This window comes from Canis lupus, chromosome 27 (assembly GCF_011100685.1).
Source record: "Canis lupus familiaris isolate Mischka breed German Shepherd chromosome 27, alternate assembly UU_Cfam_GSD_1.0, whole genome shotgun sequence".
Taxonomy (NCBI): domain Eukaryota; kingdom Metazoa; phylum Chordata; class Mammalia; order Carnivora; family Canidae; genus Canis; species Canis lupus.
Window position 1 is genome coordinate 31,940,692 of NC_049248.1, and position 16,241 is coordinate 31,956,932.

At 38.2% G+C, this 16,241-nt stretch overlaps 1 protein-coding gene across 2 annotated transcripts in view; it reads right to left on the reverse strand.

The window, feature by feature from the left end:
- The window catches only part of CPNE8 (copine 8), a 321,061-nt gene that overhangs the window by 299,548 nt on the left and 5,272 nt on the right, over positions 1-16,241 (reverse strand). The gene's annotated exons all lie outside the window — the stretch shown is intronic.

Genomic DNA, 16,241 nt, shown 5'->3' on the forward strand with positions numbered 1-16,241 from the left:
TTTATTTTCGTATTGGTTCTATTGACTGTTGATATTCCTGAGAATAAAATGAAATGAACAGTAACTACCATTCATCACTTTGGAAGCTCTAGGGAATAAGATACAAAGTGAAAATGAGACATGGTACTGCAAATTATCATTACTCGTAGATTTAATTTTGTACCTAGAAAAAAAAAAAAACCAAGAGAAATAATTAATAAAATCTTTCAAAATTAGTAAGGTAATTCAGTAAAATTAATAAGGCAATTCAATTGGAGGCATGTTGAATACATAAAAGGCAATAATCGTCTTACACATCAATTGTTAATAGTTCTCCTATCCATTGTAGATTTTGGTAGTTATCTGTTGCCTTCAGTTGCTGAAGTAATATGCAGGCTATGCAACTCTTTTGCTATAGGATAACCTTGCTACCAAGTCTCAGATCAAATTATTGCCCAAGTAACATTTGTTACCAAGCAGGACTCAAAACAGCCACACAATATGCTCTATATCTTTAAGCAAGTTCCAGCTCTCCATTGCTTTCAGGCATTCCAAGCTGAATCATAAGGCGTCTGTGATAATATTCTGGTAGCAAGAGTCATCTAACCTTCTGGTCAAATCTGTCTAGAGAATCATCTAAACATTCTGTGCCCATGACCAAGAAAGTCCTTAGGCCTAGAGCACTACTACAAATGAGAGAATCACAGGATATGCCAGGTATGTGTGACCTGTTCACTGTGTGATATTTCTAGCTAACATACATATCTTTCTTTTATAACAGCTTTACTCAGATATAATTCCCAAACTGGAAAGTTCACTCTTTTAATGTGCACAATTCAGTGGTTTATAGTATATTTCACAGAGTTCTGCAATCATCATTACTATCTAAGGTGAAAACATTGGCATGGCCCACACCTACACTCCTCATTAAACCTCTACCCAATAGCAGTCTGTCCCTATTCCACCTTCCACAGCCTCTGGTAACCATTCATCATCCACTTTCCATGTGTTTGGTTATCTGGGACATGTCATACAAATAGAATCATATAACATATGGTCTCCTGTGACTAGTTTATTTCACTTAGCCTAATGTTTTTAAGGTTTATGCATGTTGCAGCAAGTATCAGTGCTTTATTCCTTTTTAATGCCCAATAATATTCCATTGTATGGATATACCATATGCTCATTCGATCATACACATTTGGGCCTGTTTCTACTTTTTTTGGCTTTTAACAACAATGCTGCCATGAACATTTGTACATGAGTTTTTGTGTGAGCACATCATTTCATTTCTCCTGGCTATATACTGAGGAGCAGCATTTCTAGTTCAGAGGGTAATTCTATTTTTAATATTTGGAAAACTGCCAAACTATTTTTCAAAATGGCCATACCACTTTACATTCCCACCAAGCAATGGGTAAGGGCTCCAATTTCTCCATTTCCTCTCCAGTGCTTATTATTACTGTCTGTCTTTTTTCATTATAATCATCTAGTGGTAAAGTGGCCAATCAAATCTGATCACCATGTATTATTCCAGTAAAAAAAAAAAAAAAAAAAAAAAAAGCCATTTCTGACATACACAGTAATTATAGAATCCTCTGATGTTGACCAGTATAACAGGTCAGAGTAGGTACTTCTGGAGTGTGGACTTCTGATTAATCTCAGATACTAATGGATCACATCCAAAGTATGTAGTTCTGACTAAGATATTTTAGATATAACTCTACAATCTAACACACACATCTATATGATACTGTCTCCGCTGAAATATTTTAAAGCAAATTATGGAAAATATAACATCAGCCAGAATCAATTAGAAAAGACTGGAAGGAAATGTAACATACTATTTTTAAAATGTTGGCAAGAAGATTACTTTCTAAGCTTTACACAAAGCTCAGAGAAAAGACTGACTTATTTGACAATGAATGCATTTTCAACTTCTAGACAGAAATGATACAATAATTAAAGTTATATATATGCTGGATAAAATGTTAAAGCTATAAATATACAAAGCAATCTCTCAATAATGGGCTAAAGAAGTGAATAGGCATTTACTCATAAACAGATTAAATGAAGTTCACACTCAAGAGTAATGGCGTGCAAATAAATAGGATACTTTTCTCCTGTGATATAGATAAATAAATATTTGTACGAATCAAGGCTCATATAGTTGTAAGTGACATAAATGAGGGAAATTTATGATGAAAATATGGAGATGTTTTATGGAACCAAGAGGCAGGAATGTAGCTGACACTATGGAAGAACAGAACCACAAAGCCCTAACAAATCAACAGAGACCAGCACCATGAGGCAATAAGCAGGACTCCGGGGTCAAACAGGCAGCAAGACCACGTGTCAGGCCCTGCAGCAAAAAAGGGCAAGCTGCAACTTCCCAGGGCCATATCAACAGCAGAATGTTAACAATAGCAGAGAGGACTCTGTGGAGGGGGCAGAGAAAGAAAAGCAGCTGAGGTCATCCACTTGGAGATGTGTACTGAGTTCCTCTCTAGGCAAAGGGGTACCAGGCTTGTAGAAAGGAAATCAGGTTCAGATATTTATATCTGGAATGGAAAGTCCAAGGAAAAATTGGACTCTCATTTTGTCTAAGTCAACAGAATATGGATGTTAATAGATACATGCCTTAAATATATCTAAATAAAAGCACAAAGAGATATGCTCTGGCTGACATGCTCTATCACAAGGTGGAAGCTGGAGTGATTTATACATTTTCCTTTGTTCTTTCCAATGATGTCTGGTTGTGTGTGTGTGTATGTGTGTGTGTGTGTGTGTGTGTTTACATCAGCATACAGTACTCTTCTTAAAATTCTAGACTTTTTTTTTAGAGAGCCTTCACTATCTTCATGAGGTGATCCATTGTTTTTTAACTATTCCTGTTGAATGCCAGTATAAAACTCAGAGTCCCTTGCTAAGTGACAAGAACTTTCCACATACTTTGATGATTTTATACCACACAATCCTGATAGCAACTATTTCAGAAGGAACATCTATCTTCATTTATAAACCAAAGCAGAGAGAGACTAATTTATCTAAACTTAGTTAGCAGTACATGGAGCTGCAGTACTCCAGTAAATCCAGATATTTCAATCTCTAAGCTTGTGCTCTGCTCCCTAATACATTACACCGTTTCCCTTATTATGATACAACACTTGAGACCGTGTATCATCATTTCCCTCAATCCTTCCCCCTGCCTGCTCTAAAAGCAGTAACAGCTTTCAGCTAGGTGGGAAATGACCTTGCACATATTTTAAACAATTTTCAGGGTTTATTACTTCTCCCAGAGTCATTGCATGAAGCATGTTTGCAGGTGACAATCACTTGTCCAAACACCAAGAGCTTGTGGCTGTGTTAGGTCCACAAATCACTCCTAAGTAGAAAGCTGAAGGCTAACACTACTCTGTCAACATCAGCTCAGGGGTAGCTGCCTTCTGCACCACTTCATAAATATACTGGTCACATGACTAGGTTTTCTAACTCTCTATTTCTTTGACTATTAGTTTTTGAGCAACATATTGCTTCTATGTAGGGAAAGAGTAATGTGTCTTCAGGCTCAACATTCCAAAAAAAGAAAAATCTTTATATGCAAGGTTGTCTTGAGTCAGCTCTCTTTAAGACTTATCAATCAAAGCACAGGCTGTGCCAATGAGAAAAAATAACATGCCTATGAATGTAAGACTAGGTTGGAAGCATTTTGTTTTGATTGGTCCTCCAGATTTTAAGTAACATCTTCTGCAATTTCTTTGGATCACTGATCACTGAACCACTGAAACGTCCTTAAGAGTAACCTGAGAATCAACAACAGAGTTTAAACAGAAGGAATTATTCTGGAAGGAAATTTGTTTGTAAACATAAATGACCAGCTTTGAGATAGGCAGACTGAAAATAATTTTTTAATATGCATTTGTTATCCTTGACACTAATGATTAGACCAGGAATTTGCCCCTGACTCCAAAACACTCGTTTAGGGTCCAAAAAAAAAAATAAGTAAATAGACAAATATAGCTCATTAGCAATTATGAACCCATGCTACCTACAATATTTTACAAATCCTAAAAAACAACAGAATGAAACAAGTATAGGCAATTATTGAGCTATGTCTCCTTGTTCCTGCCTTTATACAACTGATTTTTTCCTCAGATCAACTGGTGTCACACTCTTCCCTGTATTTATGCCTTCCAGTCATGGTTCCCATTCATCTGGGAGGCACTACCTTCCTTTCTTCAATTATACCTTGAAAAATAATTATTAAACACTATCTAAAAAAAATAAAAATAAAAAAATAAAAAACACTATCTATATGCAAAACATTGGACTAGATACTAAATGGACAGAAAGGTGTATAAGACACAGGTCCTGTCTTACAGGAATTTATAATTTAATAACTGTCTGATATTCTTTCAAATGTTTATTCAGCAAGCATTAAGTTACTAAGTGACAGAAAAAAAGATTTGGTGCTGGAGACTATGATGTGAACACATGGGCTCCTGACGCTAGATTATTTATATTCTATTAAGGGGACAAATTTGTAAACAAATATGCACAGTAGAATGTGGAATGTGTATAATGAATTCATTACAGATGACAGAAAGGGAGGGATAGTGAGTTCTATTCGAAGGATCAGGGCAAGTCTTCACAGTGAGAGTCATGCCTGAACCATCAGTAGTCTACAACCTGGGACAACAAAGTTTGGCACAATTATTCCCGCAAGAACTCAGGCTTGAGCCTCATAGTTCTCTCAAGAAATGCAGATGGTCTGAAAGGACTTAGAGTTTAGGAGGGAGTTTTTAGAGGCCAGTGGTGAGGAAAAGGACAACGGGACATGGAGAGAAAGAGATGAGGCTGAAAAGCTAGGTCAAGTTTTCTAAGGTTCTCAGGGACTTGATTCAAAGGCAGTTAAAGGTTTGTTTTTTGTTTTGTTTTTACAGATTGTATTTATTTATTCATGAGAGATACATAGAGAAAGGCAGAGACATGGGCAGAGGGAGAACACAGGCTCCCTGTGGGGACCCTGATGCGGGACTTGATCCCAGGACCCTAGGATCACGACCAAAGGCAGAGATGCTTAACCACTGAGCCACCCAGGCGCCCCAAGTAGTTAAAGTTTTTTAAACAAGAGAATAAGAGTCTGATGGTATTTGCTCTTTCTGAAAAGGCCTCTAGCAGCCCAATGTGCAGGATTAATGGCAAGAAGGAGGAGGGTGGCCAGAGCAAGATGTGGGGTTGGGAGAGTCAAAGAATTTTGGCCACAGTGTCCACAGGAGTCAGACAGGCCTGGACCCAGTCAGACTCAGAGAAGTCAGGCATGCCAAGGGCTGATATAGACACAGAAGTAGATCCAGGCTTGCTCAACCGGTAGAAATTCTTCAGGGCTTGGGGGAATAGAGAAAATGGTGGGGAGAACTCATTCCCATAAGGGAAGCAAATTGGAATTCTCAGGGATTGAAAAATCTCTGAAGCAATTCTGATGATGATAACCCTTGTTTAGAATAGCTGGTGTAAATCATGCCCCCCAGATGAGAGTGATACAACCACCCAATATTTTTTTTTATCACAGCTTTTTACACATATGCTAGAAATGTTCCTCAATTATCATCATTCCACCATGAATTAAACTAATTCAATCCACATATGGCCCTCACTGAAACAAAGTAGCTCAAAGTAGCTAAAAAAAAAATTTTTTTTTTCCAAGTAAGAACCACTATTGAGGTCTGTGTCTCTGGAAAGAGTCAATGTAATTAGGCAGGATATAACATTTTGAGCAAAATACTATCAGTTGGAACACTGACATAGTTCAGCTGTGTCACAAGCACTGCAGAAATTATTTAGCCCATCCAACAAAACTTTATAACCAACAAGGGTAGAAACAACATGATTTATGGACACTGACTTGATTTAAATAAACATGCTCATTTTTTACTTGTGCACATAAAAAGAAGTTACTGTTTCCTGTTCTATCTTCCCATTCTTAACACTTTTTTTTAGCTGAATTTAGATTTTTCTAAAATCTTGTTTTACCACTTTATGATCCAAAATTAAAATTGGTAGAACAAACACAATGGTCAGACAGAAAGTACAGTAGCAGATAAAAAACCTATTGCTTCTTGAAGAGGCTAGGCCACTAAACAGCTCTTCTTACCCTAGATTATACCCAGGTAAAACCATCATGTCCTGCTATACTTATCAGTTCACCAAGTAATTTATTATAAATATCTCTCCTCAAACAAATTCTTCCTTAGGTCAAAGATATGGTCACTCATCTTCTTGTTTAGATATGTTATACTATTAAAAAAAAAAAAAAAAGATATGTTATACTGGATATCATCATATATACAAATTCAATCATTTTTCTCTTTTTTGGCATATTATTCATCCCAGATTAAATAAGCAAGTCATCTGCTACTGTTAAAAATGTACTAAGTGTCCACTTCTTTTTAAGATTTTATTTATTTATTCATGAGAGACACACACACACAGAGAGGGAGAGACACAGGTAGAGGGAGAAACAGGCTCCCTGTGGGGAACCTGATTGGGGACTTGGTCCCAGGACCCCAGGATCACAACCTGAGCCAAAGGCAGATGCTCAACCACTGAGCCACCCAGGTGCTCCTACGTGTCCCCTTCTAAAACTAGTTTTGTTACTTAGAGGCAAAGTCAATTCATTTAAAACTATTCATTTGTCTCTCATTTATTCACAAATAAAACTTTATTGGATGTCTTACATAAACTAAGATTGAGTAATTAAATGCTTTTATAAAATTGTACTAGTAAAATAAGTCATTTTAATGCTCTTACTGAATATCCAAACCAGTATTTTAAAAAGTATAGACCTACACAAATTCATGTGCATCCAGATTCATTCTTCCAATCTGTCCATAAGGCAGCAAATGTTTATTATTGTTCAAGTGAAAAGAAGAGTTGTACATCTCTTACTTTATGGCAAAAGCTAGAAATGATAAAGCTTGGTCAGAAAGGCATGTCAAGCCAGGACAGGCCAAAAGCTAGGCCTCTGAAGCCAGTTAGCCAAGTTGTGAATGTAAAGAAAAAGTTCTTGAAGGAAATTAAAAGTGCTACTCCAGTGAACACACAAATATAAGAAACAATAAAAGCTATATTGCTGATATGGGGAAAGTTTGAGAGGTCTGGATAAAAAAAAAATCAAACCAGCTACATTTCCTTAAGCCAAAGCCCAATCCAGAACAAGGCCCCAACTCTCTTCAATTCTATAAAGGTGAAGAGAAATGATGAAGCTGAAGAAGAAAAGTCTTTAGAGGTTAGCAGAGATTGGTTAATGAGGAAAGAAACTGTCTCCATAACATACAAGTGCAAGGTGAAGCAGCAAGAGCTAATGTAGAAGCTGTAGCAAGTTACCCAGAAGATCCAACTAAGATAATTAATGAAGGTGGTTACACTAAAAAACAGATTTTCGATGTAGATGAAACAGCCTTCTATTAGAAGATGCTATTTGGGCTTCTTTTGGTAGAGAAGGGAAGCCATTGTCTGGCTTTAAAACTTGAAAGGATGGGTAGATTCCCTTATTGGGGTTTTAATGCAGCTGGTGACTTGAAGCCCATGTTCATGGGCCATTCCCAAAAACCTAAGGCCCTTAAGAATTATGCTAAATCTACTCTGTGCTCTATGTAAGGAACAGAAAAGCCTGTATGGCTGTTTGTACTCTAAGCCCACCGTTGAGAGCTACTACTCAGAAAAAAAAAAAAAAAAAAAGCTTTTGGGACGCCTGGGTGGCTCAGTGGTTGAGTGTCTGCCTTCAGCTCAGGTCATGATCCTGAGGTCCTGAAATCAAGTCTTAATTCAGACTCCCCACAGCGAGCCTGCTTCTCCCCTCTGCCTATGTCTCCGCCTCTCTGCGTGTGTGTGTGTGTGTGTGTGTGTGTGTGTCTCATGAATAAATAAAATCATTAAAAAAAAGCTTTCTTTCAAAATATTACTGCTTATTAACAATGCACCTGGACATCCAAGAGCTTTGATAAAGTGGTACAATGAGACTAATGTGGTTTTCACATCCACTAACACAACACCCACTCTGCAGCCCATAAATCAAAGAGTGATTTTGACTTTCAATAATTATTATTTAAGAAATACCTTTCATAAGGTGATAGCTGCCATAGACAGTGATTCCTCTGATGGATTTGGGCAGAGGAAACTGAAAACCTCCTTTAACCTCCATTAAAAACATTTGTGATTTATGAAAAAAGGTTAAAGTATTAGCATTAGCTAGAGTTTGGAAGAGGTTGATTCCAACTCTCATGGATGACTTTGAGGGTTTAAAGACTCCAGTGTGGAAGTAACTGCAGATGTGGTGTAAATAGTAACTAGAATTAGAAATGGAGTCTGAAGATGTGACTGAATTGCAGTAATCTCATGATAAAAGTTGAATGGATGAGGAGTTGCTTGTCATGGATAAGCAAAGAAAGTTGCTTCTTGAGATGACTTATACTCCTAGTAAAGATACTGTGAAGACTCTTAAAATGACAACAAAAGATTTAGAATATTACATAAATTTAGTTGATAAAGCAATGGCAGGGTTTGAGACGACTGCCTTCAATTTTTAAAGAAGTTCTACTGTGGATAAAATGCTATCAAACAACAGCACCGACTAGAGAGATATCATTAATGAGGCAAGAGTTCACCGACGTGGCAAACTTCACCACTGTCTTATTTTAAGAAATTGTTAGATCCACTCCAATCTTCAGCAACCACCACCCTGATATGATCAGTCAGCAGCCATCAACATCAAGGCAAGACCCTCCACCACCAAAGAGATGACAACTTGCTGAAAGCTCAGATGATAGGTGGCATTTTTTAGCAATAAAAAATTCTTAATTAAGGTATGTACATTTTGTGAGACATAATGCTATTGCATACTGAATCGACTACAGGATTATAGAAACATAACTTCATTATGTACTGAGAAACCAAAAAAAAATCTATATGCTCATTTGAATGCAACATTCCCATTATTGCAGTGATCTGAAACTCAACCTATATCTCTGAGGTATAGGTTCACAGCCAAGGACAGGCACAGAAACTGGGTGGGTTGGGTGGGGGGTAAGGGTTGAGGGAAACTTTTCTGTCTGAAGGAAAGCACCCACAATGGTGAGATGCCACAGTCTACACAAAAGATTTAGAGATTGGCAAGTACTCTACTTTGGCTAGATCCCAGGTCTGAGATGTGATTGGCAGGGGATGTCCATCCAGGATGAGGGAAGACCCTGAACACCAGGTGAAGGTGCTTGCATTTGATTTTGTGAGGAAAAGAGAAAAATGAAGGAAAATCACTCAAGTCAACCTGTCTTTAGGAAGCTACCTACACAACATGTGAAGAATAGACCAAAAACGTGAATCCTGGAGTCATAAAGAGTAGTTCAGAGGATATTTTCATATTCAGCGAGAAAGTACAACTTCCTGAACAAGAAGGCTGGCAGCAGGGATGGAGAAGGATGCAGCAAACATTCTGGAGAGCCGAGGCAAATGTAAAGTTTCAGTGACTGATCAGACCATGTAAGTAGGCTAAAGGAGGTAACATTAGAAAATGTATAGTAGGGCAGCCCGGGTGGCTCAGCGGTTTAGCGCTGCCTTCAGCCCAGGGTGTGATCCTGGAGACCCAGGATCGAGTCCCACATCAGGCTCCCCGCATGGAGCCTGCTTCTCCCTAGGCCTGTGTCTCTGCCTCTCTCTCTCTCTCTCTCTCTCTCTCTCATGAATAAATAAGATCTTAAAAAAAAAAAAAAAAGAAAATGAATAGTATGCATGTCACCTGGTATTGGGTTACTTTATTTCAAAAGTCAAATACAACATGCTTCCTACAAAACTTACAAACCTTTCCAGGTGCTACTGCAGGCAGCCAGCACTTAGGAACAACTAATCAGGAAACACAAAATTGAATCCATGTGCCATCTCCACTAGAAGCTCTATATTTGCTAAGATTTAAATGATGGGGGAGGGGGTAACATATTACAAAAGCGAATTGGAAGAAAGGCACAGATATCTATTAATATCAAACATTATTCATTTTCAAGATAAAGAAGGCGAACTATAGATCTCTATTGAAAGGGAAAACTAGAACAGCAATAGTAGAAGTTGACATCCCTTTGGGAGAATATGAAGTGAAATGAGGACTTTGAAGTAGGAAGTGACTGGCATTAGAAATCGTCTACCTTAATATCCCTGTAAAAACCCAGATACTGAATTTCAAGTCTAAGTTTTCAAACAGGCATTGACAATCACAAGATTTCCTTAAATCTAAGCATGTTTTTACATTGTATTTCAAGGTCCTACTTCTAATGTCACTAAATTATCAAGCTCTGAGTGACATCCCTGGTCAACTAGATCAGGGACTCAACCTTTCATAGGAAGCTATGCCCAGACAACTGCCAGAATTGTCAAAGGTCACACAGCCAGTGTCAGAAACAGAATGAAAGCTCAGGGATTCCCACCATGCTTCACCGACATATTACACAAAGAAGAAAGAAGTCACATAAATGACATTCTTTTTTGGATTTTTTTTTTAATTTTTATTTATTTATGATAGTCACAGAGAGAAAGAGAGGCAGAGACACAGGCAGAGGGAGAAGTAGGCTCCATGCACCGGGAGCCCGATGTAGGATTCGATCCCGGGTCTCCAGGATCGCGCCCTGGGCCAAAGGCAGGCGCCAAACCGCTGCGCCACCCAGGGATCCCCATAAATGACATTCAAATGATAAAATGACCTAAAGTGAAACAAAGAAACGAAAACCATTTGATTTACATTGTAAGACAAACCCTGAGTTGAAAATCAATCATCTTTTAGCTAGTATACTTCAAACTTCTCTCCAAAAACAATTTTAAATTCTCACTAATTTAAATTACCAGTTAAGAGAAACATTCACTATCAGCTTAATATTGATTAGGCCTCCTTTTCCCAATGCCTACAAAGAGCTTTTAGGTGAAACCTCTAACATGAAAATCAATTGCAATCAACTTTCTAGCATCCCAGCTTCCACAATTAATTTGAAAATTGAGATATCCAGATAAGTCAGACAATGAGCTATGCTCAAAACTCTCTCTCTCTCTCTCTCTCTCATTCTTTGCTTTATAGCTGGGAAACATAAAAACCTATTGAAGACATTAAAGAAGAATGATTGAGCTTTCAATTACCTAGACAACCACAAATAATGTGATATTCCCTTTACAGGAGTACATTTAGATTAAAAAAAAAAAAAAGATTTGTAAGAATGCCCACAGCATTATACACTTCAAGAAGACACAATAATGAGGATCTGTGAGCAGTGAGAAACAAAATCCTCAAAATGATTCTAAAACCACTATTAGACTTACTAAGGCTGAGAAATGTGTTGGTTTCAGCCAGGTATGACAATTATAATCATACCTAGTTGACTGCACTCTCTGCCAGTTGAGATTATTCCTAATAAAATTAATGTGTCACTTGTTTTATTTAAATATAGAGTATGTGCAGCTAATTAGCAAAGTAGAAAATACTGACTTGTACAAAGTCACATCACAATTCAGTTAGACTACCACGCTGACGTTTTCACTACCTAAATACTTATTTTATTTATGTGGAATTCTAAAGAGCATGTTTGTCACGAAAGGAACCCTGGAATTTATTATTGAAAAGCCAGCAAGTTAAGTGGTGACTTCCTCATTACTAAGAAAGCCGAGGGCTGAAATGACAGAGCCTGCAGTCAGTTCTCAATTCCAGCAGTAAGTATGAATGTCACATAGTCAATTCAATTAATCTCCCTCTACTTTTCATTTACCTGGTCCATCACCTTTGTCCGGCATTTAGCTTTCATCTCACCCTGCCTGCTGATTCCTAGTTAAATAGTCCGCTCATTACTTAATTTCCCACAGCTTCATTAGGTAACTCAGCGGCAGAAAAGAGGTAAGAATCAATACTTGGAAATTAAACATCAAATTGTTAAGGTTTATGCCACTCATCTGAACTGTTCTACCCACAGCTTTCCCCACCGGGAGATAGAAAAAGCACAGAAGAATTCTGTATTCCTCTTTGTGATGGTATTTATATCACCTGTTCTAATCGTGTTTCTCAATTTTCCCATTTCTCCTCAGTCACCAATACACCGATACCGATAAAAAAGAATCCCACCTTAAAGCCTAAAAGACATAACTTACAGTAGGATGCCAGAGTATGGCTAGTGGACAGAAGTACATACCTAAGAATTAGGCATACATGGATTGCAAACTCAACCTTGCCACCCTTAGATGTGGGATTTAGGCCAAATTATTTAAACTCTGGCTGAACCTCAATCTCCTCACCCATAAAATAGGACATAAATCACCTGTTTCAGAGAACTGTTGGGAGGGCTGAGTAAATTAGCACATGTTAAGTGTTTTCCAGGTTGTCTCACCATAGATTTAGATTTTGACTTTAATTAAAATACAGAGCGAAGGTCCAGGGCCTTCCTGACTTCATTAGTACAGCTTATGATTGAATCATTGTACAGTCTAAGAAATAGAAATACTTCCTGGGGACTGTCACTGATATTTTGTTTCTTTAGAGTTTCACGAGGGTTGTTTTTTTTTTGTTGTTGTTGTTTTTAAGATTTTATTTATTCATTCATGAGAGGCACAGAGAGGCAGGGAGCCTTTGGCAGGTCTCGATCCCAGAACACAGGAATCACGACCTGAGCCAAAGGCAGATGCTCAACCGCTGAGCCACCCAAGTGCCCCAGAGTTTCACAAAGTTAACTGACAATTCCCTCAATGTTTGGAGTATTATTCTTTATACAATAAACAATAGACAAAATGTCTCATAATTTGAACAAGAATACCCAAGAGCTAATGTCCCTGGCTGAAGAGGCATTAACATTGATGTCTGTCATTCATTTGAAAACATCAAGGTATTGTGTGTCAGGTCACGAACACTGAGTGCCCTTAAGGCAGGGCACCTTTTAAATACTTAGGGCAGCCCCGGTGGCTCAGCGGTTTAGTGTCACCTTCAGCCTGGGGTGTGATCCTGGAGTCCCAGGATCGAGTCCCATATCAGGCTCCCTGCATGGAGCCTGCTTCTCCCTCTGCCTGTGTCTCTGCCTCTCTCTCTCTTTCTCTGTGTCTCTCATGAATAAATAAATAAAAATCTTTAAAAAGAAATACATCTTACTTAATGACTGGCAATAAAAGCTTCATCCTCCTTCAGCCGGTGTTCTCATCTACTTGGATGTTTTATCACATGTCCAACATGAAAGAACTGTCTAGATGTGAGTTTGTTGATTTTATTGGTGGGTACAAGAATGTGCTAGAATGTGCTTTTATTCTAACTTTGTTGTTGGGGCGCCTGGGTGGCTGAGCCAGTTGAGTGTCTGCATTCAGCTCAGGTCATGATCTCAGGGTTCTGGAATAGAGCCCAGAGTCAGTTAGCAGGGAGTCTTCCTCTTCCTCTTCCTCTGCCCCTCCCCTGTTCATGCTTGCTATTTCTCTCACTCTCTCTCAAATAAATAAAATCTTTAAAAAAAATAAAATAAACTTTGTTGTCAAACACTACTTCTTATCTGTCAAATCCCATTGGGTCCACGTGACCAATTGGGTGTGTTAGTGTGGGGAGCCATGTAGTAGAATCTGTAGAAACGTCCTATGAATTTCCAAATCCACACTCTTCTTCTGTACCTTCTCCACATGTAGGTACAGGGGCTGGACTATAACGTAACATCTTGAATATGCGGCTTTATGTCACCTTGGATTTCATGTTTCTATGACTCCCCAAATTAATTATAAATTTGTCCAAGATAGAGATATCCTGCGTTCTATGTGGCTTGTATGCCAGCTGGTAATATATTTATAAAAAAAAAAAAAAGAAAAAAAAAAGAAAAAAAAAACTGAAACAAAACTAACAGCTATTACGGGCTTGTCTTGGGACAGGCACAATACTGGGCACTTCATAGACTGTATTTCATTTACTTCTCCAATAATCCTATAAATTTGGTTTTTAAGTCATTTCTCTATTACTGATTAGGAAATGAGATTCCAAAAGTTGAAATAAGTTACCCAAAATAACATTCCAAAAAGGGTAAAAATGGGATTTAAAGACATTTGTCTGACTCCTAATTCCATTTTCTTGCCGCTATACTCTGCTGCCCCAAATTCTCATTAATCTTTAAGTGCAACTTCCTCATGGGAATAAAAGTATTTAGAAAGGCACAGCCAGGAGTTTAGACTTGACTCTGCTTATTTAAAGAGGAATAGGAGGAAAACAACCAAAATAAGCTATTACAATCCCCTTGAGAAAATAGCTTATTAATCACTGCAGCTCTAGAAAACTATCCCCAGGAAAAAAAAGTCATAGCTGTTGTTAAGTGTTCGTGAATAAGAAGGCTCATTAGCATGACTCTGAATAGTTAACTTTTCGAAATAAATTTTGGAAAATAAGAGATAAGTTAAATAAATACAGTATGCCCATAAAATAGACTACTTCACAGACATAGAGGGTTATTTTTCCAAAACCTAATGACATTACATATACATAATTTAAAACAAACAGATAAGTACAGAAGATAGGGACGCCTGGGGGGTTCAGGGGTTTGAGGGTCTGCCTTTGGCTCAGGGCATGATCCCAGGGTCCAGGGATTGAGTCCCACATTGGGCTCTCTGGAGGGAGCCTGCTTCTCCCTCTAACTATGTCTCCGCCTCTCTCTGTGTCTCTCATGAATAAATAAATAAAATCTTTTAAAAAAACAAAAAGTGCAGAAGATAAATTGTAGAAAAAATATAGTATGATTCCTTTATATAATGTGTGTGAGCATACGCGCACACACACATGCACACACACACACAAGGGAGGACTATAAATGTGACCTTGTAAATACAAGAGAAATGAACTAAATATTCAGAGTTTAATGGAACAGTGGGTGATTTTTATTTTGTATGTATATTCATTTGTAATTCTGAGTGCTTAACTAAAACGAAAAGTAGTATTTTCACTCCTATAGATATATTAACTTACTTGACACTCAAAACAAATACAAGACATAGGGGCTGTTGTTCTTCCCACTTTACAGATGAGGAAATTGAGGAACAGAGAGATTAAGTGACTTTCCAAGGCTTTACTACTAGTAGTGGTAGAACTGGTCTAGTTCCAGACCCATGCTCTTCAAGACTAAGTAAAACTGGCTCTAATAAGCAAATATTATTATTATAAAACAGGGTAACAACTGAATAAAACCCCTTTGAGAGGAACTGTTTTTCTTCCTTGCTTTGAGTAAATACAAATAAGAAAGGCAGGCTTCCACCTAATGTTATGCCACAAAAATCATCTAAAAGAGCACATCCGTTTACACCCTCTCTCAGGGCCTTGCTTTGTGAATTGCTTCTAGACTCACATTCTTTATATCCCAGGGCTGTTTTAGAACAACACAGGCCTCAAATGCTAAAAAACACAGAGCAGACCACAATATTGGTGGAACAACAGCATGAGTAATGCTTTCGTCTTACCTGAGCAACTCTCAGATTGAGACTTTAAGCTTTAAGTCCAGAAGTGCCCTAGTACAAATATTCCTGAAAGGCTGGGGCTAAGACAGACTCAAATGGCTGAAAAAGTACCGCAGGTTCACTACAGTTTTGAACCACAAGACCTCAGGAATGACAGAGCCAGAAGAATAGGCCAATAGGTCATGCCACACTTGGTCCTCAGTTTACCTATTATTAACATGATAACAGGCATCCTAGTTTCCCGAGCTTATAGCAACAATATAATTTTTCAGTTAACAACATCATTTGAAACCTATTTACACACTAACTTCAACTTCTTGTCTTTTTTAAAGAAGGGTAGAGAGGTAGCTGGGTGGCTCAGTAGTTGAGTGTCTGCCTTTGGCCCAGGGCGTGATCCTGGGATCTTGGGATCAAGTCCCTCATCAGGCTCCCCACAGGGAGCCTGCTTCTCCCTCTGCCTATGTCTCTGCCCCTCTCTCTGTGGCTCTCATGAATAAATAAATAAAATCTTAAAAAAAAAAAAAACTAAAAAGTAGATTACATCTAAGAGATAAACCATCAGGGACTGGGGTGGAAACCCCAATTGCTGTATTTGAACTCTTTCAGTTTTTCACCATAGATAATCAGAACAGTGAATGCATCTGCTTCAAACTGGGCCAATCCCCGCCGGACCAAGCAGATTCTCTCTCTCTCTTGCAATACCCATTTGCTTTCCCAGGTGGTCTGGAACTGGAACTGTAACATGTAAACTGGCAAAGTATATGCCACCAGCGGATGGAGAA